At 45.0% G+C, this 27,168-nt stretch overlaps 1 protein-coding gene across 1 annotated transcript in view; it reads left to right on the top strand.

Moving 5' to 3' along the window:
- Positions 1-9,847: 9,847 nt before the first annotated feature.
- The window catches only part of SYN3 (synapsin III), a 191,476-nt gene continuing 174,155 nt past the window's right edge, over positions 9,848-27,168 (top strand). The window contains exon 1 of the mRNA XM_085049701.1: positions 9,848-9,990. The gene's annotated coding sequence lies outside the window, so the exon portion shown is untranslated. The remainder of the gene's footprint in view (positions 9,991-27,168) is intronic.

Below are 27,168 nucleotides of genomic sequence, written 5' to 3'. Positions count from 1 at the left end.
TTTTTTTTTTGGTAGTAATTGGGCCCATTTTGGCCATTACCAAAGCAGAATGTACATATTTTTTCCTCTCTCTCACCTTTACCTCACCCCTGTGGTTTCTGCTGATTATTTGAACTTTTATTTCATGCAGTAATTAATGTGTTGTAATAAATTAATTCTTGGCTTTCTTTCTTCCTTCATTAATGCAGGAAATGCTTTGTACTTCAAAGAGGTTATGTGTCTGCCAGATTTCACACAACTCATTAAAAAGGAGCTTTAAATACTGCAAACAAATCAACCCTCAACTCAAACAACATGGAGGGAATATGGAAAAGCATGGTGGTTCTACTTTCTTATGAATCTCTCCCTTTTGCAGAGGTAAGCTTATATTTTTCTTAATTGACATTTGTGAGGTTTGGCTATTTCTTTATTTTTAATTTGTGATGTACATATTCAAATCAGAGGTCTTTAATTCAGGGTAAAGGCTGCTCTGCCCTGACTTTCATAAAATCTGAGGACAAGAAGAACATAATGTGGTTTTTTCTCTCTCCTTCCTCGAAGAAGAAGGTGTTTTGTCTTGGTTTTCCCCTTCTTAACAACTGGCAGTACATAATCTGGGACAGAATCTGTTTAGTGACCACAGTCCACTCCCTTGCATTGTAATGCTTTGAAAGCCTGGAGGACTTAAAGATATGTCAGAAGTCATTAAAATGTAGAGGTTTCATCCACCCACAGTGGTTCCTGTTGATCTTTTTAACTTTTGCCACAGCAAAGAATCCTTGGGCGTTTTCCTTCTCTCTTTAAATGGAGCAGACAGAAGAGTTCTCTGAGGTTCTGAGTCTGTTGAATTTCACACATTGCTTATTTGAGTAAACACACCCCACGAAGAAGAAGGACCAGCACAAATAAATTGCTGCAGCTCTTCTCAAAAGATAGAAATCTCTCTGTTTTACTGGCAGTGCTCAGCATGTGGTTGCACTGGGAGAATATTGCAAGGTGTTTCTGAACTTCAAATCCAAGTCCAACATTGACTTAGGCAATGGGCAGTGATTCCCCAGCTTTCTGTTCTCACAAAGAAAGCAGAGGTGCTGCAGCTACAAAATTTGGGGTTCTCAGTGTTGTCTTTCCTTCTCTGGGGAGTTCCTCAGATCCTACTGACTGGAGAAGAGGAGAGGAGAGGAGAGGAGAGGAGAGGAGAGGAGAGGAGAGGAGAGGAGAGGAGAGGAGAGGAGAGGAGAGGAGAGGAGAGGAGAGGAGAGGAGAGGAGAGGAGAGGAGAGGAGAGGAGAGGAGAGGAGAGGAGAGGAGAGGAGAGGAGAGGAGAGGAGAGGAGAGGAGAGGAGAGGAGAGGAAGAGAGAAGAGAGAAGAGACGCTTCTGTGGAAAACAGCATTTGAATGAGCTGTCTGAGGGCATCTGGGGAAGAGTCCTGGGTGTGGGAGGTACAGAAATCTCGAATCTGTCCAGATACATTCCATCCAAATACATAAAGAACTGGAGAGAGAAATATGCCCGAGGTATAAATTTAAAACCCAGGAAAATGAAAAGACATCCATCTTTCTGTCATTGTGTCATTTAGGCAGGAAGTCATTTGAGCAGCAGCAGAAGTAGAACTAATTAGGAAATAGGGAAGTCTCCATGGTGGAGATCTGTGCCAAGCCTGACTGAGCTGTAGATATTAAACTCTTCTTCTGTTCAGGAGACAGGATTACTGTGGGGTTTTGTTAAGTGTATTTGTGTGACAATACTGGTGAAAACCAGTGAAAATTGATGGGTTATCATTACCTCTCACTTACTTCCTTTATAGACACCACAAATAGCCCATTTTTCACTGGTGAGGCTGTAGGCAATATTAATTTGTACCACAGTCCTACCGCCACAGCTGCTCCCTTGTGAGAACATGGAGTGTCCTTGCATGGCACAGAGCACAGAGCCAGGAACACCTGAAATCCCAGGAAAAAACCTAAATTTCACCAGTGTGCTCCTCTCCCCAAGGGGCTGGCCCTGCTCCTCACACCATAACCCAGCTGGAATGAGACTCAGGAATGGTGCTGCTGCTCCAAGGATGGAGCCTAAGGAATGTCAGGGATGAGGTTATTTCCCAAAGAACTATGAAGTCACATTTTTCAGAATGCCCCACAGAGACACCAAAGGTACTGAGGGGAACAATGGTCAATATCTGAGCTGTTCTGCTGTGTCATTTGGCCCTGGAAATTCTGTCTTTTCACACATCAAGCTTTCTCTCCAATTCCTCCCAGCCTGCTGCCACTGTCTCCTCCTGCTTTAAACGGGAGCAGCTCAGAGAAAGGCATTTAACCAGCAGCCCTCAGAAATGTGTTCATATCTTGACCCTCTTTATCAGTCAGTGAGTAATCTAAATGGAAACATGACTTTTCTGTTAACATTTTCTGTGTTTAATTTGGCAGCCTTAGGAATATTTGATTCCCATAGCCCTGCTAAGTGAGCTGTACTGAAATGCAGTCATTTCTTGCCCACTGCAGGCTGCTGTTTGAAATGCTCCCCTAGGATGCCTGAACTCAGGAAGGGATTTATTCCCTCACCTTTCTTCCACAAAAAACAAGACTTTAACCACTTCAAACAAGAGGAGAAGGAATTATTCCTTAATCCTAGTTTCCTTTCCTTAGTCACTCTAAACTTCAGTTTTCTACTCCAAAAACTCCAAATGTACTCTTAAGATTTTGTAGTAGAATACTTCTTTGTGTTTCAAACCTCAGCAGAAAAGACAGTGAGCCAAAATGTGACCTCAGATGGCACAGGAAAAAGCAAAAAACCATCAGGAAAAAATTAATTACCTGTATCTCACTGCTAGAGAACTGAAGGAGAAACCTGTAGATTGATGCAAGGGCTAGACCATTGAGATCAGTAGATTAATATCTGTGGGATTTACAGAAACAGCAGGTGGCTACTCCAAAGGTCTGGGAGGGAAGGAGAGTTCTTGGGGAAACTGCAAAAATTACCAAGATATTTGGGATATGTGGTTAAGTGGATATGTGAGCTGTGAATTCAGAGTCTGCCATGAATGCTGTTGGGTTGAATGGCCTCAGGGTACAGCATTTATCAGCACAATAGAAAATAGAAAGGGAAAACTTTGCTTAGAAAAGATGGCTTTTCTGGCTTGATATATGGAGGTGGAGTATAAACCAGGTTTTTGTGTGTCTTAATAAGTCTGAAAAATATGTCTGAAATACTGAAGAGCATCGAGAATTCAGTGTGGTAACAGGAAACAAAAAGTGAAATTGAAGTTGGTGAAATATAAAGTTTCTTCTCTTCTCTTTTTTGCTGGATTCAGGATAAGATTTTGCAAATTGAGCTTGTTTTGAAAGTAAAATCATAGAGGGGTGTGTGTGTGTGTGTGTAATCTTCTAGGTTTGTTTTTTTTTTTGTCTGACTTTATACCTCTGGTTAGTTCATGCCACCATTTTTTAAACTAAATCACATTTTGAAATACGAATTATTCCAGCCATCAGATCCTGAGGGGGAGTTGTTCATACAGTTGAGGTTTATGCCTAGGAAGCTGGATAGAGCTGGGAGAGCAAGACAGCCTCTCCCACACCAAGGGACTCCATGGAGTGCAGTACAGAGCTTTGCATTGCCCTTTCCAGTGGCTGAGCTCAGTCCTCAGCTAAAAGTCTCTGAGCTGTTATTGATGCCTAGAGAGACTTACCTAAAACAGAGGTTAGACAAGGTTAAGAGAATAAAAAGCAGTTATATTTGTTGAAGGCCTTCAGGTGCATTCAGGGCACTCACAGCTCACCCAGGGCTACACCCAAAATGGACAGCAGGTCATGAGTTCTTCATACTTTATAAGTTTTGTCTATTTGCATATCAGGGGTTAATCCTCCAATTACAGTTTCAGCTAATGAAGTCAATTACTCCAGGTTTGCTCCCCCAATTCACTGCTGTTTGCATATCTTGGGGCTCTGAGACAGTGAGGTGTCCTTGGATTCCAAGCTTTAGAAGAATTATTTTGTCTAAAAATGCTAAGAAAAGGAGCTTTAGTACCATGTATGGAGTCCAGAGTTATACACCAAATTACAGATACAGAAAAATATAGAAGCTAAAACCCTAAGGCATCACTAAGAAGCACATTTCTGGTCAAACCCATTGTGTTTCTCTCACACTAACCCTGTGTGACACACTGTGAGGTCAGTGCTGTGACCATGTGGCTCTGGCCAGCCCAGCAGTGACCCTCAGCAATGACCCAGCAGCACTGATGGGGTATCTGCCACTGGGAAATCTCCTGCTGCACAGGCTGGGGACTTCTGTGCCTGAGCTCCTTAAACCACTGATGTGTGGCACTGATGGAGAGCAGTGAGCCCCAGGAGAAGCTCAGGAGTGAGCTGTGAGTCTGGAAAGGCATTTATTTTGGGAATTCTGGATATCCATCACTCACCCCACGACAGTGCTCATGCAAAGCCATGTTCCACAGCCAGATGTTGCCTCCAAAGCCAGGCTGCTTTGCCCTGGGGCATTTTCTGGGAAAGAAAACCCACCCCATGCAGTGTCCTACAAGGTGCTTTCCTCCAGGATGCTCTCTGGTCCTTTTTGTAGTTGCCTGGCAACAGGCAGGGAGGAGGAGGAGGAGGATGTGAGAGCATGGAGGCATCTGAAGGAGCACATTATCTGTGGCAAACCACTCAGCCCAACCAGCCTGAGGTTCTCTTGAGCCACTCCCCTGCAATAGGGCATTCAGACAGGCCTTTCCAGGACTCTGCCAGAGGTGAGGACCTTGATTCTGCTTTAATTTTACATGAGTTTCACCCTAATATGAATCCTTTGGTAGTGCAAGAGCTCTTCTTCCCCAGTGGGAATAAGTCAGGGAATTCTCCAGGGAGCAAGAAAAGATATTTTCTCAGCACAGAGCAGAGTGTTAGGCACACTGTGTGACTGAGGAAGCCAAAAAAACCAAAAAATTCAGCTCAGCTGTCCCTTCTGACTGTGATGTTTAACCCCAGATCTTGTAAATAATGTTTTCCTCAATTGTCAAAAGGGCTATAAACTCTACAAGATGAAGTAGGTTTTTCTAATTCAAGAAACTAAAGAAACAGAAAAGTAGAAATTTCCACCTCCAAGTAAATATATCCAGTATAAGATTTGTTCTTTGGATGAAAAAATCAACACAACAGGGATGTGAGAGAAAGAGGTGCTCTGTAAGCTGCTGAAATGAGTGTCACTTTCTGAGGAGTGTCTTGGCCATTGTCATTGTCACCCAGCGAGTCTTTGCCCAATGCTGCAGAGTCTCTGCACAGCAGAATAATTTCTGCAGGAGGTGTAATGATAGCATCTCCTCTGACCAGCTGATAAAATCTCTTTGCAGTTGCTTTCTGCCCTGGGGAGAACCCAGAGCAGAGTCTCCTGTTTGTTCTGTTCTGGTTTGGGCTCTCTGTTCTTTCTGCATCCTGAATGATTGCTATAACCTTTGGGATATTGCCTGGGGTTGGGGCAGCTCTCCCTCTTTTCTGATCTTTGGGAGGGGAAAACCTCTACCACCAGTAAACAGGAACACTATTTTTTGCCTTGGAAAACAGCCTAGAAATGGTGCTTTGCAAAACATGGTGGAGGATTTGGTGAAAAGGTGATGTGTTTTTAAAGTTGATAGCTGCTAAATAGATCCTCACTCAAAGAGCCTCATGGGAAAAATTGATATTTGGGTTGGAAAAGTCCTCTAGGATCAATTCCAGTCATCAGACTGACTGAGGCCACCACAGAGCTGTGTCATTTTTAAATACCTCCAGGGGTGGTGACTCAATGCCTTCCTTGGGCAGTGTGTTCCAGTGCTTGACAACCCTTTCAGGGAGGAACTTTTTTGCCTTCCAGGTCATGGTGGGTGCGGGGAGGTGAGGTCGGGGGGTGGAAATGGGGAAAAATAGGGAAAAAACAGGGGGGAAATGGGGAAAATGGGGAAAAATGGGTATATGAGGTGAAAAATGGGAGATATGGGGAGAAATCTGATATCTGTGTCTCTTTTGGGGGGGAACACATCCTAAACAGCCCCTTCCAGGTCATGGTGAGTGTGGTGGGGGAAAAAATGGGGAAAAAAAATGGGGTAAAACATGGAAAAATGGAAAAAAATGGGGGGAAATGAGTATCCAATCTAAACCTCCCATCATGCATGCACCTTGAGCCAGGTTCCTTTTGTCCCATTGCTTGTCACTTGTGAGAAGTGACCAACCCCCACCTCAGCCTCCTTTCAGGCAGCTCTAGAGAGCAATTAAGTCTCCCCTGAACCTCCTTTTCTCCAGGCAAAGCAGCCCCAGCTCCCTCAGCCTCTCCACCTTTTCTTACTGAAGTAAGTAAAGAATGCCAGGAAAAAACTGCTTGCTTTTTTTCTCCTAGATTAACACATGATACCTAGAAGTTCCTAAAAGTTTATTTCAATAAGTCACTATTGCTGAAGAATGAAAAATTATTTCAATTAAGACCACGTTTGGGACACTAAAGCATGATTTCAGTGGGATGATAATATGCTTTTTAAGAGACCACCAGGCACATGTGCAGGAGCACTGAAGCCCCAGAAGAATGCCTCAGTGTGACCAGGTAAAATAAACTCACCTTGTCCCAAAGGCATTCAGAAAATAACATCCCAGACATTCCAAGGAGCTTTTTCTCTTCTGCTGTGCATTGCTCTGTTCTCTCCATCACCCTGTTCTCTGTTCCTCAGGCTCCTCAGGTTTATTTCTGCAGAAGGTGCCCCTTGAATGTCTCTGCCCTGCCTTCCCTTGAGCACTTTTGTTAAACTGACTTCTGTCAAAAAGGCTGTGACAATATGAAAACTCACTTCAGCTTCTCATCTGTGCCACTTATTGTGGGTCCAAACCAAGCCCACATGGCTTGTGTGCAGCCCAGCCTGCTCCTGCTGCTAAAATGGGATTAGTTTTTGTTAGTTTTTATTAGTTTTTATTATGGTCATTTCTTGAGCTTTTGGATCCCTACAGTCTGTATGTTTTTGCTTGGCAAGTATCCTACTTGGAGTGCAACACTCACAACTGTACAATCATTTATCTGTCCTTGAATTTCTCCATTGCTTCTGATTTTCATGCTAAACACTGTTCTTCATATGGGGATGATGAGGGAGGAAGAGAAACTTTCACAGTTTACTCCATTTGTCTGTGTGCTAATTTTCCCTAATTTTGGATGTGCTCCTGCTTACTGCTGCCACCCTCCAAAAGGGGTTTGTGCCCAGGAGGGCATAATTTCAAATTGGAACACCAAAACTGGCAATAAATTGTCTGATCAAAAATAATTATGAGGAAGGAGAGATCTTCTATGAAAACTACAAAACTTCCTGGAATTTTTCCAAAGTAATGTTCTTTGTTTTCAGCCAAGAATACTTCATCTATTGCAACTGAGGACCAAGAGACTTCAATAAAAAATTTGCTATTAAAATAGTGATTTTTCTTAGAAGGCTTGCAGCAGAAAAAATAAAATTAGAGAATCAGTTTCGATGGAAAATATTCCACAATTCTACCTAGGATTTAATTCCTTCAAAATAACTGCAGTGTAATAGCTTGTCTTCCATTTGCTTAGTTTGTCAGCTCCTTCTGACACCATTGATTCTGCCATTTTGTTCTCTTCTTTGCTTTGATTCATTTCTTGGGGTTGGCAAAGGACTTTGCTCAGCTTAATTCAACTTTCAGAGGGTTTCCAGCAGAGGTGGTGAGGATCCTTCCTCCTTCTCTCCCTCTCCCTCTCCTCTGTGGAATTTCTCACTCATTTTACTGCACCTCAGAGTCAGGATTTGCTCCCAGTTTTTAAAGCCTTTGCCAGGGAGGCTTTGATGCTGGGAATTCACTTGAAAGGGATTTGATAACCAAGGGCCATGTTCAGGATGCAGAGATCTCCCCTGAAGGGCTCTCCCCCCTCCCCAGCATCTCCTGAATTTTGAGCAGATTCCCTAGTTGTCATGGCAACAGCCTAATTTGTTCTCCTTTTGTGGTTTAAGTAAGCATCATGTAAAAGCTCCTCAATAAATGATGCTAAAACCTCCTGAGCTTTGGTAGTGACATCAGGCAAATTGCCACATGGCTTCATTTAATTGCTCTGGAGCTACCACCAAGTGCATCATTCAGGGTTTCCTTTAACACAAAAGCCCTTAAAAGTTTGGATGGCTGCAAGGGGAAGAGGAGGAAAAGAGCAGCTGCCATTCTTCAGAAGTGAAGCATTTCTGGAGCAGGAGGGCAGTTTTGTCTCTTTTTGTGGCAAACAAGTCATAACAGAGAAAGACAAAAACTTACTAAGACTGTTACTTTTTCACCCTTTCCCACTTTGAACTCGGTGGGAAAGGCAAAGCATCCACCATTCCTGTGCTCTGCTCTCCCAGGGGAGGCAGCATGGCTCAGTCCTGCTTTGGGACTGAGATGGAGGCAGACAGACAGCAATTTGGGAGGGATGGCAATCCCCATGCACTGTCCCAGCTTCCTGCCAGCCTTCCAGTGTGCAGGCAGTGCCTAAATAAAGAGAAACTCCTGGTCTCCCATCAATGCTCTGCCTTTTTCTTGGCTGGTACTTGGGCTTGACTTCACCCTGGAGCTCCTCCTGCCTCTGGAGCCTCTGGGGCTCACCTGGGAGAGGAGCCAGACTCAGAGTGGTGTAGGAGTTCCTCCAAGGAGTTTGGGCTCTGGAGCAAATTTGAACCTCTCATCACTGTGGTAGTGGATATATAGACTCTGCTGAGTAAATATTAGCCCATGGGAAGGAGAGTGCACAGGGTGTTCTTGGGCTCTCAGGGCAGAAGAACAGCAGTTTCATCCTGCCTTTTTATTTTTAGTTATGGTGGGATGATACAGCTGTTTGTAAATACTGTGCAGACAAACGTGTAGCTTTCAGTATTGCTGTGAATGGTCTTTAAAAATCCCTGTTGGCTGCTTGGTCTGTTCTGAGGGTGCCAAAGGGTTGTCCTGCTGAGCTCCTCCACTTCCAGTAATTCCTCCCATGACAATAAAACTCTTAAGGCAGTTGAGGCGGTCTGAGGCTTGATTTAGGCAGTGGTGACCCTGCTGAGGGAATCTGCAATGCTCTGTAACTCTTCCAACAAAGCATCACCTGAGGAAAAAAGCAGTGTTAATTTGGGGACCAACTCATTCCTAGGAAATACAAGTATGGAGAGTTGTCACTGCAAATTTCTGGGCAGAAAAAAAAAAAAAAAAAAAAAAGCCAGAACAGTTTAGTCATTTGGTTTGGGGGAAAACTGCCACTTTGGTGTGGTGTTTTTCTGTGGGGATTCAAAGTCCCACAGCAGGCATATGAAATCACAGTCCCTGGGCAGAGCATCCTTGAACCTTTTTCTTCAGGAACTCTGTCCTCACATCCCCTGGTGTCTGAGCTGATGGGATGGCAGCACAGCTGCTTTAGAGGTGATACTGTGATCCAAGTCAGACTGTCCCTTTTCCTTGTGATCTGCTTGGCTTGTCCCTCCCTTCTCCAGCACGGTTTCATTCTTCTCTCCTGTACTGCGTTCGGGGAAGAGGCAGAGTGTTTGCTGTGCTGCAGAATCGCCTTGCCTGGGCAGAGGTGTCTGCAGCCACTGAGATGGCAACCACCATTCCCAGGGGAAATGTGCACTGTGAGCTGAGGGTGGGCTTGCAGCAATAAAATGGCTTGGGGGGAGGAGGACAAGAGGGCTGGAGTGGGAAATACAAGTGGGTGATCTAAGGTCTCCTTTTGAGGAGTGACAGACAGATCCTGGTTCCTTTACCCGCCTCTCTCTGATAAAGCCTGGCGGTGGGGATGCAGTCTGTGACACCAGAGCCTGCACACCCTTGTTGTTTCACTAAATTATTCATTGCTGTTCCTGTGATAATATAGTTCTGAGGAGGAGCCTGATTGCATTTAGTGTCTGGCGTTGGCCAATGGGGCGGTGAGGACCCGGCAGAGTGGGATGACGGTGAATCCTGCTGGTGTGCTGGGAATGTGAAGCAGGACTGGCTGCCAGTTGGTGTGCAGGAGGGAAAGAGAATCGCTCCAGGGCCCCTGGATTAGCAGAATAAGGCAAGGTAAGGCACTGGGGTGAGCGGGATTTGCCTGAATCATTTGGTGCCCTGTGCTGAGAGGCTGGTTTTGTTCCTAGGAAAGACTCTGCAGGCAGTGTTTTCCTGCAGGGTTTGGGGAGCAGGAATGTGTGTGGTGGCACTTGCTCAGTGCATGCAGCGTGTGCCTTTGTCTCTATCCGTGCTGCAGAGCTGTACAGCACTGCATGCTCGCTGAGCCTGGCTGTGCAGAGATCCCTGGGGTTTGTGAGGATCCAGCAGCAGCCTGCAGAGTCTGTGCAGTGTGGATGCAACGAGGGGAGTCCAAGGGAGGCATTACCTCATGGGCAGTGGGGAAACACTGCTGCTTTCTGCGTTGATTGCAAAGGAAACCGCCGAGGCTCTCGGTGAGCTGCTTGCAAACAGAACAGAGCAAGTGTGTGTGCATCTGCCAGTGCAGGTATTGGATCTGCAGTGAGATGTTGAAATGGGAAAGAGGAGGTCAGGCTGGAGCATTAGGCGTTGCAGGTGGAGATGGATTGCAGGCAATCTGTGTGATCAGACTCCCTAACATGGAGAATGCAAGTGAGGACGAAAAGGGGATTGATCCTACCTGCTGAGCTGGCTGCACCTGGAAAACAAGGGGCAGATGGGCTGGGAATGGGGACTGGCTAGAGTAATGGGGCTGGCTAGAGAAATTGGTGCTCAAACCATCCTGCCTGCTGCTGAAGTCACAGCTTGTGGAGTTGCTTCCACAGATCTGTTATTTCCCTTTTAATGATGCAAGGAAAAGACGAGCATCTCTGAGGATCAGGTTAGAGCCCACAAATTGATGTTATCTGGAAGAACAGGACCACATCAAGCCAATTAGCCTCTGCCCTTCCTTTTGTTTCACTGCCTTTGCTCTGATAACAAGTGACTGCTGAACAGACAGGGCAGGTGGGGGAAGATGGATTACAAGTGTGGCAAGTGGCATCAAGCCATGCAGACAGCAAATGCTGCTTGTACTGAGCTTATAATCACACTTCTCCAGCTTACAGCTCTGCAAGGCAAGGTGTCCCAAGCTGGTGTAAGCTTGCAGTGGTCACTGCCTGCAGCAGGGATCACAGCTCACTGTAAGGCACTGCAATCTTTAGCTGCTTCCTCTAGGGGTTTACCAGCTCACTCTGTTCAAGCTGGGACCCAGAGGAAAGTGGTGTTGAGACAAAGATGTTGCTCACCTGTGGATTTCTCATCTCTGCTGGAAACTGATTCTTGTGATGAGTGTGGAGGGAGATATCCTTTTCCTGCTTGCTCAGAAATAATAGCCAGAGGCTTCCTCCAAGAACAGAAGGCAGAAAGCCCCACAGGGAGAAGCAACAAAATGGCTTAGCTTGGATTAGCCAAACCTGTTTGCCCAAATAAGTTCTTCCTCCCTGACACCAAATTCCTTAGATCAGGGGTCAGCTTTCCTCTGCCCAAACTTCTTTCTCTTCTGTGGTTTTCTCACGTGGCCTGAAGATTAAGAAAATGACTGATATTCCCATCAGAGAGCACCTTCATGTTCATGTCTGCTCTGCCCATGAGTCTCTGGAGTCTCTGGGCTGTGCTGCTCTGACCCCTCTGTCCCAGCCTCTGTGAGGCTGTCCATGCACCCAAGTGAGACCAAAGGGATACTCACTTGCTGAAACTACAAAAAGGTTCCACCCTGCAGAGGATATTTGTATTTGGTGGTTAAGCAAAAGGGAACGTGTTGCAGATTGCTGTAGGACAGAGGCAGGCTCTCCTCATCCCACCTGGAATAGCTGACAAAAAATGGATCTAACACAGGACACATGGTCATAGCTGAGTTGGACTCCAGCTTTCAAAGCACTTGCAGCAACAGAGGGAGCTAAGAAATGAAGAAAAGCAAGCCTGGCTGCCTGAGAATTAACTCCTCAATGCAATAAAATCCTTTCCCTTTGCCCCAGAAAGAGAGGAGCAGTCAAAGAACTCACTCACTCACACCCTGCAAAAGCTGCTCAGCTCCCAGGTGCAGAGCAGGAGGTTCTCCCTACTCCAGAGTGGGCAGATCCTCCTCTCCCTGCAGATCCCAGGGAGCCCTCTGCTCTCACCAATTTTGGGGAGAACACCTGGGATGAGGCAGGAGAACATCCCTGTGGTGCTGCAGAGCACGGCTGGCAGCAGTCACTGCTGGGTGGTGACCACATTGTTTGCTCTGTCCCCAGAGCCACCAGAGAGCCTCAGAGTGGCAGAAAGCCAGAGTGTTCCCAGGGAAGCTTTACGTCATTGCCAATCCACTGTGCCAGACTGTGCTGGAAACCTGAGGTCTCTTTGTGCCATTAATTGCTCAGATGATTAATTCATGCAATGATATCACTTTCTTGGGTGGAGGTTAGGAGGTTAGGTACTCTAGTAATGAGGGGTGGGATGGGATGCAAAACTTGTGCTCCTCACTGGTGTTGCCACTAATTACAACAAACAGCCGTGGTATGCTCCACATCATCCTCCCTCCCCCAGAATGGGCACAAGTTTTATACCATTTTTTTTACAATTTTTACCTTTTTTTGCCCTTTTTTAAACAATTTTTACTTTTTTTTTACCATTTTTACCATTTTTTACCTTTTTTTAAAAAACCATTTTTACTAATTTTTTACCATTTTTTTCTTGGGTGTTTTAGGGGGGCTGAGTTGGTGGTGACATGGGATATATGAGCAAATGTTCTTGTGGGATTTGCAGTATTGCAAATTCGGCACCCGAGGACTGAACCATAATGCCCTTAACTTTCACAACTGCTCTGCAACAAGGATTTTTGCTTTAATTATTTCAATGTTAATTATTTTATTCACGTCATTTACACTGTGCTTTCCAACAAGAAAAAAGAGTATTATCCTCCTTCGGGGAAAAAAAGGAAAAGGAAAAGGAAAAGGAAATAGTTTGTTTCCTGTTTTACAGTGTTTGATGTGCTGTACCATGGTGTTCTCCCCTCAGAGGTTCCTGCTCTGTCTGTAGGGTTTAGGATCACTTTTTACTTGCTCTGGAAATCCTCCAGAATGTCAGGTTTTGCAGTAAATACTCTAGGAGATTTAATTCTTTTTGGATGTTTTTAGGCTAAAGATCCTTTTCCTGTCTCTTTAATAGCTAAGCAAATAAGCCCAGAATTCCCAGGTGGGCTTTACAAAGAGCTGTCCTGGCCCAGATACAATTAATAGCTGATAAAGTTGCAGCAACTTGATCTGATAATCTATTGCTAGGTGGAACTGCTAACTGGAAATGTCAGACAAACCACCCAGGGCCTTTTCAGGGCTGTTGTAAGAGTATTTTGTGTCAAACAAGTCACTGCTCTGCCATGTGTGTTCCTCCCTCTCCTTCACTCCAGGGGTGTTCTTCTCACTTCAGCCCTCTGTGGTTTTGGCTGATTTGCATCCCCAGAGGTGTGCAAAGCCCAGGATCATGAGTTTTCAAACAGACTTGGTAAGGCCAAGTGGAAATCTTCCAATTTCTAACTGGGCCTTTTATTTATAAAATAAATTTATTTATAAAATGGTTTCCTTTCTGTTTAAGCAGTGGGAAGCCACACTCTCTCTCCATTCTGGATAATTCTTCACTTCTTCCCATCCTTTGTGATTTGTTGGGCTATTCTCCTATCTCATCAGAGATCTGAAAATGTTAAGGAGCTTTTCTGAATGCTGACAAATAACAGAGATTTGATTAGCAACTGCAGCAGATCATTCACCAGTCCAGCACTGTAGACTCATATATATTTATAATGCAGTTATGGTGGAAAATGAAGTGATTAGGCAGAACTCACCATGTCTCTATTAATGGCTATCAGGTTCCAGACATTCATCTATTGTCTGGTTAATGAGGAATAATTCTCCTGTGTCTGGGCAGATCAAATGCTAAAGCCAGGGTGCAGTTTGGCTCTGCTGTCCCTAGCAGATGACACTGGCACAGGGCATGAGCTTGTCATTTAAACCCTGCTCAAAAAGGGGAGAAAAACTAATGCCATGGCCTTGGAAATTGGAGGAAGTCTGTGATGTGGCCTTGGGGTGGAAATGATCTTCTGTCCTGGAGGAACCCTCTACTGCAAAGGGCTGAATTCTGTATTGCAGAATGACAGGAAGGGGCAGAAAAGCTTGTCTGCTTCCCAGCATGGCCTGTGCTGGGCTGGCATGGAGGGTGGGGGAAATAAATTGGATATTGTTGGAAAGACCCTTTTCCTAGGCTTCCTGAAACTGTGAAGAACTTGCCTTCAAATCAACTCTGGGAGAGTAACTACAGCCATTTTAATTAAATTTTGGTGTGAACTATCAGGCTGGGATGTGAACAGGACAGAGAGCTGCTGTGTGCCATCAAACTGCAGCCTGGAGAACACAAACAGCGTTATTTTCCTGTGTCTTCTCTAAGTCAGAGTCCATGTTAAAGGGAGGAAAAACAGTAGGACAAAGGCAGGACTGAGCAGCCATGTGAAAAGCTGGACAAGGTGAGAGAGAGGGCTGTGGGGGTTTTTTTGGAAGAAGAGAATTTTGTTTTTTGCCAAACTTTATGGGTTTTGGCTGATTTATTTCCAGCTCTCAGCATGAACCAGAGCCAGCCCTTCTTGCCTGGATACTTCAGCTGGGAACTGTGGAAAAGGATTGCCTTCCTTGTTTTTTTCTCATGCACAGGAGCAAACATACACACACCAACTCCTTTCAAAAGATGGCAAACATTGTCTCCAGCCAGGTCTGCATGGTTAGAAATGGCTGCTTGCTGAGCTCCCTTGAGTTTAAAACCTGTGTCACCTCAAGCCCTCTGTTTTAATTTACAGTTTAATTTTACATTCAGTTGACAATGGCACAAGAAGGAAATAGTGTTTTAACTTGCTGGCTCTAGCCCTTGAAAACCACAAAGCCATTTAAGAAAAGAGACTAATTGATCATTTTTTGGTAAAAGCAATAGCTGAAGCCACTCACATTATTTGGAGTCAAAGAAGCACTGATTCCCATCCAAGTGAATGGAGAAAGTCCCACTCCTCTGCAACTCAGGACTTCCAAGCCTGGTGGAAAAAACTAGCCAAAAATGCTTACATCATACCTTTTATGTAGCCAATGCGAAATATTTTTAATCTAGAAGGACTGGTAGGCTTTCACCAGCACTAAATTAAGTTTATAAGCAAACACAAGCATATTTACATAGAACTATTAGAGCAGCAAAAGCAATAGCAGCAGAACATTCAGTTCCAAGATGATTCAGACCCTTAAAATCTGTCGTTTAAAATATAGTAGCACTCCTTTTTTAGAAAAAATGTATTATTTTTAATATAGGGTATTTCAGGGTATTATAGGGTCTTCTTTTATAACATACAATGAACATCTCCCTTGTGCTGTCATCTTTCTCCCCCAGTTTCATCTGTACTTTGCTGGGTTTAGAGCTGGGCTGAATTGCATCCCAGGACTGTGTCAAAGACATTCCTGGCTGCACAAACACTTTTTCTTGACTCTGCAGAGCAAGCTGATAAACTCCAGGGGACGATGCCAGGAAATACAGATCCTCCTTGGAGAAAGAACATCAGGAGTTTTCTCACTGAACTCCCCAGCACAGTGCAGTTTATAGGCACTGCTGTAGAGCAGGGAGCAGTAAAATGGAAATTTGGGACAAGGAATGATCACACAGTGCCAGAGGTGATGGCACCTCGTGTTTCTGTCCCTGAGCCACCACACACTCCTGGTCACTGTGCCCATCCCAGGCAGCTGCCAGGGGCTGTGGGCACAGCATGTGGGCAGGGAAACTCTCTTGGCTTGTTCCTGAAGTGGGCTTGACAAAACCAGGGGATGTGACAAGCTAGGAAGCATTTATTCTTTTTTTAGCCCCGAAGTTTATTGGTTTGCTGTTTAAAGATGAGATTGAGCTCCTGTATTTCCCTTCATGTTTGCTAAAGCATTGATTGCACTTTGGTGAGGTGGGTTGGATGAAACACTGTGCTCCCTGCAGCAGCTCAAGGCTGCTGTATTTAGCTTGATGCTTCTATCTAAAACAGGCCTGTGTGTATTTAGTTAATCTTTTGGGGAGGCTTTCTTACTTCAGCAGCCTTGTGAAGTTTCTTTTAGCAGGAGAGAGAGGAGTAGGCGAGGTAGGGGGTTGCTGCCTTATAATAAAACTGGGAGAGGCTGACAGGAATTCACACAGAGGTTACCTTGGTTTACTCTGGGCAACCTTAATAATTCAGCAGAGCCTTTCAGGCAGGGCTTCCCACGCTGTTCCCCACAGGGGCAGAATTTCTTGAGGCCATTCCAGCTCCTGAGAAACACCAGGCATTAGGAGAGGATGGTGCCTGTCAGGAGCTAGAGCTGACAATTCCTATTAATCTGCAGGGAGGATTTCCCAGAGAAGACTCTTTGATGTCTCTGGCTCTTGGTCACAGCTCAGAGCCCTCTGGCTTTACAGTCATGCCTCCTTCTCGAAGGAAAGTGCCACCTCTTCCTTCTGGTCAGTCTGTCCCCTCCTCAGGTGGGACCCTCAGGGCAGGACAGTGCTTTGGTCACCCAGGGCAGACCCAGACCTTGGGGAGTCACAGCTGACATCTCCCCCAAAGCCATGCCAGCTGGGCAACACCATCTGCCTTCCACCACTGTCTCAGAGAGAGGAATCCCTTCTAACTCCCAAACATTTATTTTTTTTATTTCAGAGAGAATCCCTTATAAGTTGATGAGAATTTTGCTTGAGCTAGAAGGGAAGGAATTCTGAAGAGAAGGAATTCTGAAGGGAAGGAATTGTGGCTTTCTGAGGAAATTGTTTTCTGCTTTCTGAGGTAGTTTCCAGTTGAACAAGCAGCACTGTGAGTTGTTCTGCATGCCCTGCTCTGCTAACAGCAGCAATAGCTGGTTCCTTCACACAGTGCTGTAAGGCCAGCATATTTTCCCAGAACAGAGTAGGTGGAAGAATGAATAGACTCTTTGATTTTCTAAATTCCTAAGTGCATGTTTTCATGCCTAGTGATAGGGCAGCAAAAGCAGGTAAGGAAAACTAATTTTTTTAAAGAGAGCACAGCAGATGCCTGTTCCATGGTATGGTCAGAGGCAGCTGCTGGTAGGGAGGTGAAATAATAATGGACTTATGGAATGTCTTGGGTTGGAAGAGACCTTAAAGATCACCTAGTTCCAACCACGGGCAAGGACACCTTCCACTAGATCAGCTTGCTCAGGGCTTTATTCACCAACCAGCAGCAGTAAATAACAAACCAGCTGCCATCTCCTGCATCACTTGGCAATACTTATTCAACTTCCAGAGCAGCACAAACTGAAAAATCAGCTCAGGTAGGATGCTGCCAGGCCCTGCCTAGCCCTGCAGATGCTGCACTGCCAGCAGCTGCTGCTCGAGGTGTAACTGCCCAGGAGAGACTTCTGGTCCCCAGCAGGAACATCTGAGCTCTCCTGGGATGCTTCAGCAGTGGGTATCAGATGGTGATGCAATCCTTGCTGCAGCTGGGAGGAAATCCTGTTTTCTTCCCTCAGGCTGTGAGGGAGCTGTGGCTTTGCTCTTGCTGCACATACAGCACTGGTTTGGACCAGCTGGGGAGTATTTACAAACTAGCCCTGGAGTTGTTTTTTCAATCAGAAATTATAAACTCCTGATGGGAGGAGATGGGAGAAACTACACAAGCTGCACTGGTGGGAGGACAAGCTCAATGATCCTAGTCTTCAAATTTATTTGATTTTCACAAGTGCTCTGCAGTGCTTTAGTGGTAATTGAAGAGATCCAAAGCAATTATCCTCTTTCAGAAATGAGACACTAATGATGGAGAGCTGAAGCAAGACAAGAGCAAGTGATTAAGCTGATAAGAGTGAAGGACTCCTACATATTTGTTACCATGCAGTTTACATTATTCGTGCTCACAGTGTGGCCCTCTCTTGTCCTGGTTTTACATTTGTGTTCCCATATGAAGTGATTTAACCAGGATTGCTCCTGCAGCCCTTAGGGAAATACATGTGGATGTGCAGGGCTTGCCACCAACATGTGAACAGGATTCAATACCTTGACAAAGTTCAGTGATGATACCAGATTTTATAACCCCATCACTGGGATGTGTTTGGTTCCTGTTTTTGCACTGAAGTCTAACCTGGCTTATTTATAAAAGATCATTCATACACTACTTTCTTACACATTATCATCTTCTGGGCATCAACAGGAGATTTTGTAGTGATTAGCTCTGAAGCTGGACTCCAGTGACATTAGCAATACTCCTGTGAGTGAGAACCCTGTGTATCTTTCCGTGTTAACAAGTAATATGTTTTTCAGGTAGATTGAATTTTAAACAGCTGCTGTACTTACATTGTATATTATTGAACACCTCTGCAATCTGTATTTATATCACTGCACATCTCAGTGTCTCTGATGTGACCCAATTTAGCCTTTTCATGCTTTATTTATGTAGTTAGTCACTTGCTTAAAGTTTTTAAGAAAAAAACAGAGAAAGGAATCAGTGTTTCGATCCACAAACCCCAAAAGTTGGTTTTCTTTTGTGTGCAGTCTTGAATTAAAGAGTTTGTGTGTTTTAGTGAACTGAACATGCAGGAATATCAGCTCTGCCCTTCAGCCCAAAGCTGTGGAAAACACTGGATGTGCAAGTGTAAGCACAGGCAGATTTTGGCTCATTGTCTCAACAGGAGGAGGCCAGGGTGAGTGCAGAGCTCTGCAAAGCTGCAGGAATAAACACTTCCTCAGCCTGCTTTCTTTAACACCTGGAAGATAGGAAGTTAGGCTTCGGTGTTTGATTTTTTGGTTTGTTTTTTTAATCAGTTCTGTACCTCCATAGTGATGACAAAGAGATGCAGTTGTTATCATGTGGCCAGAAACTTTTAAACTTTATGATCCTGAGAGCACAGGCACTCTGTCTGGGCAAGAGCTGGAAACAAACCCAGCAGAGCAAGGCAGCTCTCCAGCTGTCACTCAGAGCTCTGTGGACTTTGTTTTGGATTCTTCAGCTGATGGTGCACTCTACTCTTGGGCTGCAACATCAGCTATTCAACTGTCAACAAAAACATCTTTTTGTTTTGTAAATGCATATCCAGAGTAAAAGTGTCTTCAGTCTGTAAGCTTCAGTGATGTGGGACAGCACTGCTTAGCTCAGGAAAATGCAGATTGTCCCAGAGAGGAACACTTTGCAATGCTGCTGCTATCATTACCTGTATCACTGTATAATTGCACCCAGTTCTGGAGGCTCCAGAGTGGCTCTCAGATCACTCCAGTGTGAGGTCTGTAGGATGTGCCATTTCTGTTCTGTTCTGCTGCATTCTCCTCATCTCCTCTTCCCCTTCCTTCTCTCCTTTCCTGGAGAAAGAGCTTCTCAAAGCCCAGAAGGACAACCAAAATAGCTGTGCAGATTCATCCTTTATGTCCTCTGTTGCAAAATGGCTCTAAGTGCCACTTTTTTCCTCTAAGAAAGCTTTTTGTCTTTTCCCCCACTCACGGTGGCTACATTCTCTGCAGGTCTTGAAAGGTTTGGTGGTTGGTTTCTGAAATAAGGCTGACCACTTTTGAACCCTTAAAAGCTTGGTGATTCAGCTATTGATCAGCAGGGGAAGCAGAGCTCTGCAAGCTGCCCTTGCTCAGCTCACTGGGGCAGCAGGGAGGTGTCTGAGCTGAGCCTTGCAGTATCTCTGCCCTCTGCAAAATAAAGCTTTTCTTCTTAAAAGGGAAACCAAGGCACTGGCACTGAGTGACTTTCCCCAGGCTGATGGCAGAAGAATCTGTGAAAATCATGTTGTGCTTTATTTCCATCTCTTGGCACAGCCCAGCTTGATCTCTCAGAACTTTTCTGGGTCCAGAATCCAATCCAGTTCTCTCACTCGTGTATTTTGTGTTCTGATGTTTTTTGTCTAAACACAGTATCCAGTGTTTGGAGCAATTCTGGAGAGCTCCTGCACCATCCAGAATGAGTACAAAGACTGGATTGCCAAGCAGGCAGGAACTGGGAGACAAGACAACTGGGTAAAAGAGAGTTAGTGAAATAAAGTATTGATATAATTTATCACTAGGTTTTTAAAAGCTACTTTGTAATTTTAGCAGTGCACCTCTGGTGATGCAACTCTTTGCCAACACAGTATCCCTACAGAGAAAACAGAAATTCAGAAATGGCATTCAAAATTTGTCCAAACTTTATTATTAAGAAGCTAAACCCCTATCCCTGACTGTCCTACAGAGGCTCCTGCTGACACCACAAATAGGTTTGGCTTTCATCTCCAGCCATGCTAAGCAGGCTCTTATGGACATTTCTGGGATGAGGGATTGTGCCCTTGCTGGGTGAGAAGTGTGTGGGTCTGTGGTGTGAGCAAAAGGGACTTGTTCCACAAAGCCACACAGCTTTTCATGGCTCTCCATGTGAGCAACAGCAAAGATGCAAAAAAGTGAAGAAGAACATCTCCCACCAGTGCTCAGCCCAGTTTGGGTTGGATATCCCAGACCTTAGACAAACCCCTGCAGTCTCTGGTTGAAGGTCTACCAATCCTCATTTTCTCCTTGGCAGGAGTAGCCCAGCCAGTCAATCTCCCACCACTTCTACATCCCATGAAAGAATCTGACATCAAGCTGTCTTACAGCTGTGTCACCAATCTTGCCCAGAATGCAGTAAAACATTGTCTTTCTCTTCCATCATCAGAATAAATCAGTAAGTGTGCTCCAACTCTTAGCTTGGCCTTTGTGCTGCTTCATGACATTGGGCACATATGGTTGGAAAGCAAATGAGCCATTCAAAGGCAAATTACAGGTTTTATTTCTCCAGGTATCTGCTGTTCACACCATCAGGTTAAGTAATCCCCAGTATAAAGTAAGAGGTTCTTTGCCATATGGAGAAAATCTGGGAAACTGGAATATGGTGGTGCCTGGAATGATGCAGGGAGAAGAAATGAGGCAGATGCAAATGGCAGCAAAGCTTAGATGGAATATATTAGTACTACAGATGCTTTAGAGGATTTCAGATGTTTAAAGAAGAATTTTTAACCCCGAGAAGCATAGAATATTTGGGAAATAAATTGAATTTTTGTGGCACTTTAAAATGAAATAGAAGCATAGACACAAGGATTATACAGTTGTGTTTGAAGATTTGCTATTGGGAAATATGCAATAGATTTTTATCTTACAGACATATCAAAATTAATACAATTTGTACTACAAACAGAAACTCCTTCTTTATCTTTCATTATCTGTTTACTAATAGTTATCTCTTTGATGGATATTATCTCCCTGTTCATTGTTTCTTCACAGCCCACAGCACTTTTTCTCCCACAACATATCTAGTTCACTCCATGGTAATGAAACCTTTTGTTTACCTGCATTTTGAATAACCAGTCCATTGTGGCAGAACTGAGATAGAGTAGAAAGAAAAGAGGACTGAAGAAGTGTTTGTGATGGCAATCAAGGCACAATCCCCATTAGCACTGGGCAAGCTGCTGCAGTTCCCTCTGTGAGCTGTGAGTCCCTGAGGCACCTCTGATCTGGATCAGCCCTAATGCATATTGGCAGGTCCTACATATTAAATACACCCAGCCTCTTGATTTTATTCAGCTCAGCACTCTTCAAAGCAGTGTGGCTCTGGGCTGAAGGCAATCCCTGCTCCATTCATGGTGTGTCTGGTGCCACTTGCACTCTTATCACCATGAAATCAGGTTGCACTGCTGCTGCAGGAAACTTGGCTTGTGTCTCACCACACACAGCATGAACTGCACAGACCAGAAAGGGAAAGGACAAGGCTTTCCAAGCCCTGCTTTCTTCCTTCTTACAGTTCCATCCATTTAATATGCAGAGCATTTATCACTACAAGTTCTCTGGTTTGCCTTGCTGTCTCCTGCTGTCCTTCCCTGTCACTGTGAGGAGCCACTCTGGCTTGTGTGTGACTCTCAGCCCTGATGGAAGCATTAGTGTGGCTGCTCTCGGGGTGGGAATGACCACAGCACTGCTGGTAAATCCAAAATTGAGCCAGTGAGCAAACCCACTGCCCTGCAGATGGAGATGGCTCTGTGGCATTCCAGGATTAGACACACTGCCTGCTCCAGCTCAGCTGCCTTTGCTGATAAGCAAGTATTGATATTAAGCAGAGACAGGAACAAAAGGCCTCCAAAAGCTCCTTGACAAGAGGATATTACCACTGAGACAGCACCACAGCCATTGGGTGCCAGCAGGGCTTCCAAAGTGAGGCTGAAATGAGGAAATAATGTATTGTTTCCAAGAAGTAGCACATCATAATTTGTTCTTGGGGGATATTAGAGCCAGAGAGTATAATCATAATATTCAGGTTTATCTTTCCCTATAAAAATTTTTCACTCTTGTTCATGGCTTTAGTCATCTTCCTTTGCAATCTGCGTGAAAGTCTGATGATCTCACAGCGACAGTTTTTCACTTCAGTTTGTTTTTCCCCATCTTTTCCTCGCTTGCCCTTATGAAATAACAGCAAAAGAGGAAGCAGACTGACTCGTTTGCTGTGCAGGGTGTAGCTTTGGGAAGTGCTGCCAGCTGCCCTTGGTTTGATATGCACTATTTTCAGGAGATAAGGCAAACCCCCTGCCATGAAAATGCTGTGTACTAAACACTGACAGCTTTGCAAAAGGAAAATGCAAATAAGATTTGTGAAACGCAGATTTCCAGTTAAACAGCCACCCAGGCAAGCAGAGAGGATTTTTTAAGGTCCACAGGAATGCAGCAATAAGACAATGGAGTCATTGCACCTTGCTGTTTTGGTGGCTTAATGAAGCATGTTGGACATTGTGAAAGGATTTGTTCCTGACAAGGAGACATCCTGCCAGCTCTGACAGTCTCTGTGGTTGAACAGAGAACTCCAGTGCAGAAGAGGTTGACTTCTTGTGGAAATCCACAGCAGGGTGGCTGGAATTAGATGATCTTTGAGACCTTTGCAGCCCAGGCCATTGCATGGCTGTGGTGAGCTGCTGTCTCTCGTAGAGCAGAGACTCAGCCTCTGGTGGGATTATTGTCCCCATGGAATGCTGTTCACCCTGCCCTGGCATCCCCTCCAGCTCCTGACCTCCTGCAACTGCCTCAAAATATACCATTTGGCTCTGCTGGTGTCAGTGGATTTGTGCTGTAGTTTTACATGCTCTGGAAGATTTAAACCACTGTCTGCATCAGAGCTGTGATCTCTTGCTGATGTTTGGGAAAGCTCTCTGCAAACTGAGAACCAGCATGGACACTCTGCTTGCCTCTGTTCTTTGGGCTGGCATAGCTCTTTCCAGCTCTTATGCTTTCTGTCTGTGCTTCAGGTTTACCAAACCTGGAGTATCTGGTGAGGTATCCTTTTCCTTTTCTTTTTCCAAACCATATTGTTGTAATTTCCTGATTTACAGAATTTCAGCTGTTGCTGAAAAACACCAAGAAATGTTTAAATATGTGAACCTCTAGAGTCCAGAACTGTGGCAAATGAAGTGAAAATCTAACAAAAATTCTAATTCATTTCAGAACAATTTGTTTTATTCTGCTTTCAGTTCTTCCCAAGAAATGCCAAGTTATGCCAAGCTTGGGGATGCTGAAGCCATTCAGGGTGAAACACTGGAATATTGACAATAATAAATAATCACTTGCTTTCCTCTTTTTCAAAATATACTAGAAAAGTGGAAAATATACTTTTTAAAAATATCCTGTGTGTGGAAAGCCATCCAGCTGGATTTTGATTTCCCAACACAGCTGTCCCTCCACAGAAGTCAACTCCCACATTATGTCGATATGCCTGAAGGCAGAAAGAGATCCATGGGAATGGATTAAAACATGAATATATGCTGAAGACTATCTGCAAAATGGATGTGAGGGGTGTAATCAATGGTTGTTGCCAGGTGAGGAGCATCCCCTCACCTCCCACCCACCCTGGGGCAGAGGGAGGTGTGCAGGAGAGGTGGGAGGATAATCCCTCTGTGTTGATTTTCCACCCTGCTGCCCCCAGCGCTGTCAGGAGCAGCAGTGAGCTGCAGGCTGGCGTGGCTGTGTCAGCTCATTACCTGACTGCACAAGATAAGGAGCTCAGGGGAAATCTGAGCAAGGTTAGCAGCGATCAGCCAGCTGAGCTGGGCTCCCTCTGGACTGTGCTGTGCATCAGAAAATAACCCGACAAGAGGTTGAAGTGAACATTTTGTTCTTGTTTTCTAACACATGTCAACAGGTTTGCTGAGATAACTTGTGTCTCCATGGAGTATATCCTTGAGAGAAAGCAGGTAGGAGCCTAGCTGCTGTCAGTGTGCTGAGTGAGGAGATTGCATATCCTCCCTTGCACTTCCAAAAATATCAGGAGGAAGTTTAATGTCGTGTTGGTAAAGGGCTGATGGTGCCAGCCTTTAGCTGCTGTTTTCAAGGTCAGCTCCAATTGACCTTCCTCTTGCCTCATTTAGTTGCTCACATTGTTTGTTTTTGATTCCCTGGTGGTGCTCATGTTGTTGGGATTTCTGTGTGTTCCTGTATTGTCTCCTGGTTAAGCCAATTCCTGCTGACTTCCTCCCTTTCTGCTTGTGCCTTCTCCTTCTCCTCCTCCTCTCCCCATCTCTCTTGCCTGCTGTCTTTCCTCAGGACTCACTCACTCTCCTGTTGTTGCCTGTCTTAGAATTATGAGTCAGGCATGGTTAAAGGGATAAAAGGGTTTTACCTTTAATAGGATCCTATGGTACACAGCTTTTCAAGGTGGAATGCACAAAGATGTTCACATTGTATAATGTGTATAAGTTATAGACTTTGCAAATTAGCATATCTCTCTAGAATCCTCCAATAAGAAGCTTAATAAATGAAGTGATGTCCCCCTATTCTAAAGAATCCCCCCCAGGTTAGGCTTGAGCCCAGTTTACAAAATATGTTCCAGAGAGAAGGTTTCAACTAAGGTTGAAACCTCGAGTTTTTGAGAGCATAGAGCTCTCTGGCCTTTTACTGTGCATGTTTGGTCTCTCTGCCTTGCAGAACCCCAAAACTAAGCTGGAATATCGGACTACAAAAATTGCAAGCATGTAGGCTAAGAGTACAGAAATATATAAAAGGGTATATAAATAGGTATCTAAAAGAGAAAAGGCAAAAATCATCAGGCATCACTATTATTTGCCCACCCTGAGGTACAGCCCAGCTCCCCAGCCTGCAGCTCCATGCCCACATGCCCTGTTTGTTTGCCCAGCTAGTTCCCAGGAGCAGCCCATGACTCCTGCTTGGCAAGGAGCAGCTGCTTGTCTTGCAGCTCGAGGAGCTCCACAGAGCTGCTGCTGTGGCTGTGTTTCCAGCTGTGCAGGGAGCTCCCTTGCTGCAGGCAGGTGTGTGCCTGGCACAGCATTCAGGAGGTGCTGTGGCTGGGTGAGATGCAGGAACACTCTGGTGTGGGCAGGGATGGTGTAGAGCCAGCAGCTCTCCTGCTCTGCAGTGACACACCACCACTCAGCACATCAGTCTGGATCCTGGTGGAGGTGTGGCTCCTGGCTTTGTTCAAGCTGCAGCCCCACTCACTCGCTGGGGTGAGATGGGTGTGCTCAGGGTGGATGCTGTGCTGCAGGAGAGCTACAGAGCCAGGTTTGCCCTGCCAGGCTGAGCCCTCAGTGAGTCCCCAGAGAGCTTCAGGCATCAGGAAAATGAGGATCTAACCTGCTCAGCCTGTGACTGCATGAAAACGCCTACTCCTGAAAGTTAAATAGCAGTAATGGTGAGTGATGCAGAGGCAGACTGTGAGTTTTTCCAGTAATCAAAGCAGTGTCAACTGCTGGCAGGAAAGCTCCTGGCAGTTTGCAGTGCTCCCATCACAGAGATCTCCTCTGGGCAGCACTAATGGCAATTGACAAATCGATCCAGCAAAGCCACCAAGAACTTCTAATAAAAAAAAAAAAACAAGGAGAAAATCTATTTTAATTACATTAGAGAGATGTATGTAATGAGAGAAGGACAGTCTGTGACATCACTCTGAGGTAGTTAAGGTTGAAATTGCTGGCAGGAACCCCAGAGTGGGGCCAGGCGTTGCTCTCTGCCTCAGCAGTGTCATCCCCTTGGATTTTAACCTCCCTGTGCTTTGGCAGAGGGAGATTTCCCTGTGCCATCAGTGCTCAGGTTTCCTCTCCTTCCCTCCCAAGCCCACGGCAGCCAGCCCAGTGCTAGCAGAGAGTGGAGGCAGTGCCAGCAGCCAGCCTAAGTGCAACGTCCCAAACTCTCTAGACAAGAGAACTTTGCCAGCTCCCAGCATCTCCTGGGCAACATCTTCCACTAGCAAACCCCTGGTGGAAAAAAAAATGACAGCTCACTGCAAATGTTGTTGTTTAAAGGGTCTGGGAGGAGAGCAGCCATGGCCTTGCACTAAGTGTGATAAATTTAGTGAGAGCACTGGTCACAGTTTGGGAATTGCAGAGGAAAGCTGTGTGCCTTCCATGCATGCCATGGAACACTCTGGAGGGATGTGAGGGGTGTAAGGCAATGGTTGTTGCCAGGTGAGGAGTATTAAAAAACTTGTCACCTCTAGGTACATCCCAGAAAACAGATCTCTGTAGAAATTTCCCAAGAAATTTTTAGCTGCTGCAACAGACTTTGAATCTTGGTTGGTGAGATTTAGAGGAAAAACAAAAGAAAATTATTGCTGGTAAAACGCATATATTTTTCAAGACATACATATTTGCAGCAACAAAAATGAGAGTTATCCCATGCATCAAGTGAGATGAGTCATATGCATTCTTGGTATTGTTGTTTGAATTATGGCTAAACCCCTTCAAATCTCTTTGAAGATCAAACTTACATCCCACGTCTTGCCAGTTCACACCAAGGCCCTAGAAGAGAGTGTTGCCTTTTGCTGGTCTTAGAATTATGAGGCAGATGTGGTTAAAGGGATAAAAGGGTTTTACCTCAGTATTTAATAGGATCCCAGGGACACAGCTCTTCAAGGTGGAACATGCTGAGATGCACACACTGTATAATGTGTATACAATTTTTATAGACCTTGCAAATTTGCAAATCTGCAAATCTGTCTAGGATCCCCCAATAAGAAGCTTAACAAATGAAATAATGTTCCCCTACTCTAAAGAATTCCCCCCCAGATGAGGCTAGAGCTCAGTTTACAAAATATGTTCCAGAGAGAAGGTTTCAACCAAGGCTGAAATCTCAAGTTTTTGATAGCAGAGAGCTCTCCAGCCTCCTACTGAGGTCTTCCTGCCTTGCAGAACCCCAAAACTGAGCTAGAATATCAGACTACAAAAATTACAAACATGTTGGCTAAGGGTACAGAGGATACAGAGGACATATAAA

This window comes from Lichenostomus cassidix, chromosome 1Ab, assembly GCF_008360975.1.
Source record: "Lichenostomus cassidix isolate B80296 chromosome 1Ab, HeHo_3.0, whole genome shotgun sequence".
Taxonomy (NCBI): domain Eukaryota; kingdom Metazoa; phylum Chordata; class Aves; order Passeriformes; family Meliphagidae; genus Lichenostomus; species Lichenostomus cassidix.
The sequence above is the reverse complement of the archived record's forward strand: the minus strand, read 5'-3'. Positions and strand labels throughout refer to the sequence as shown.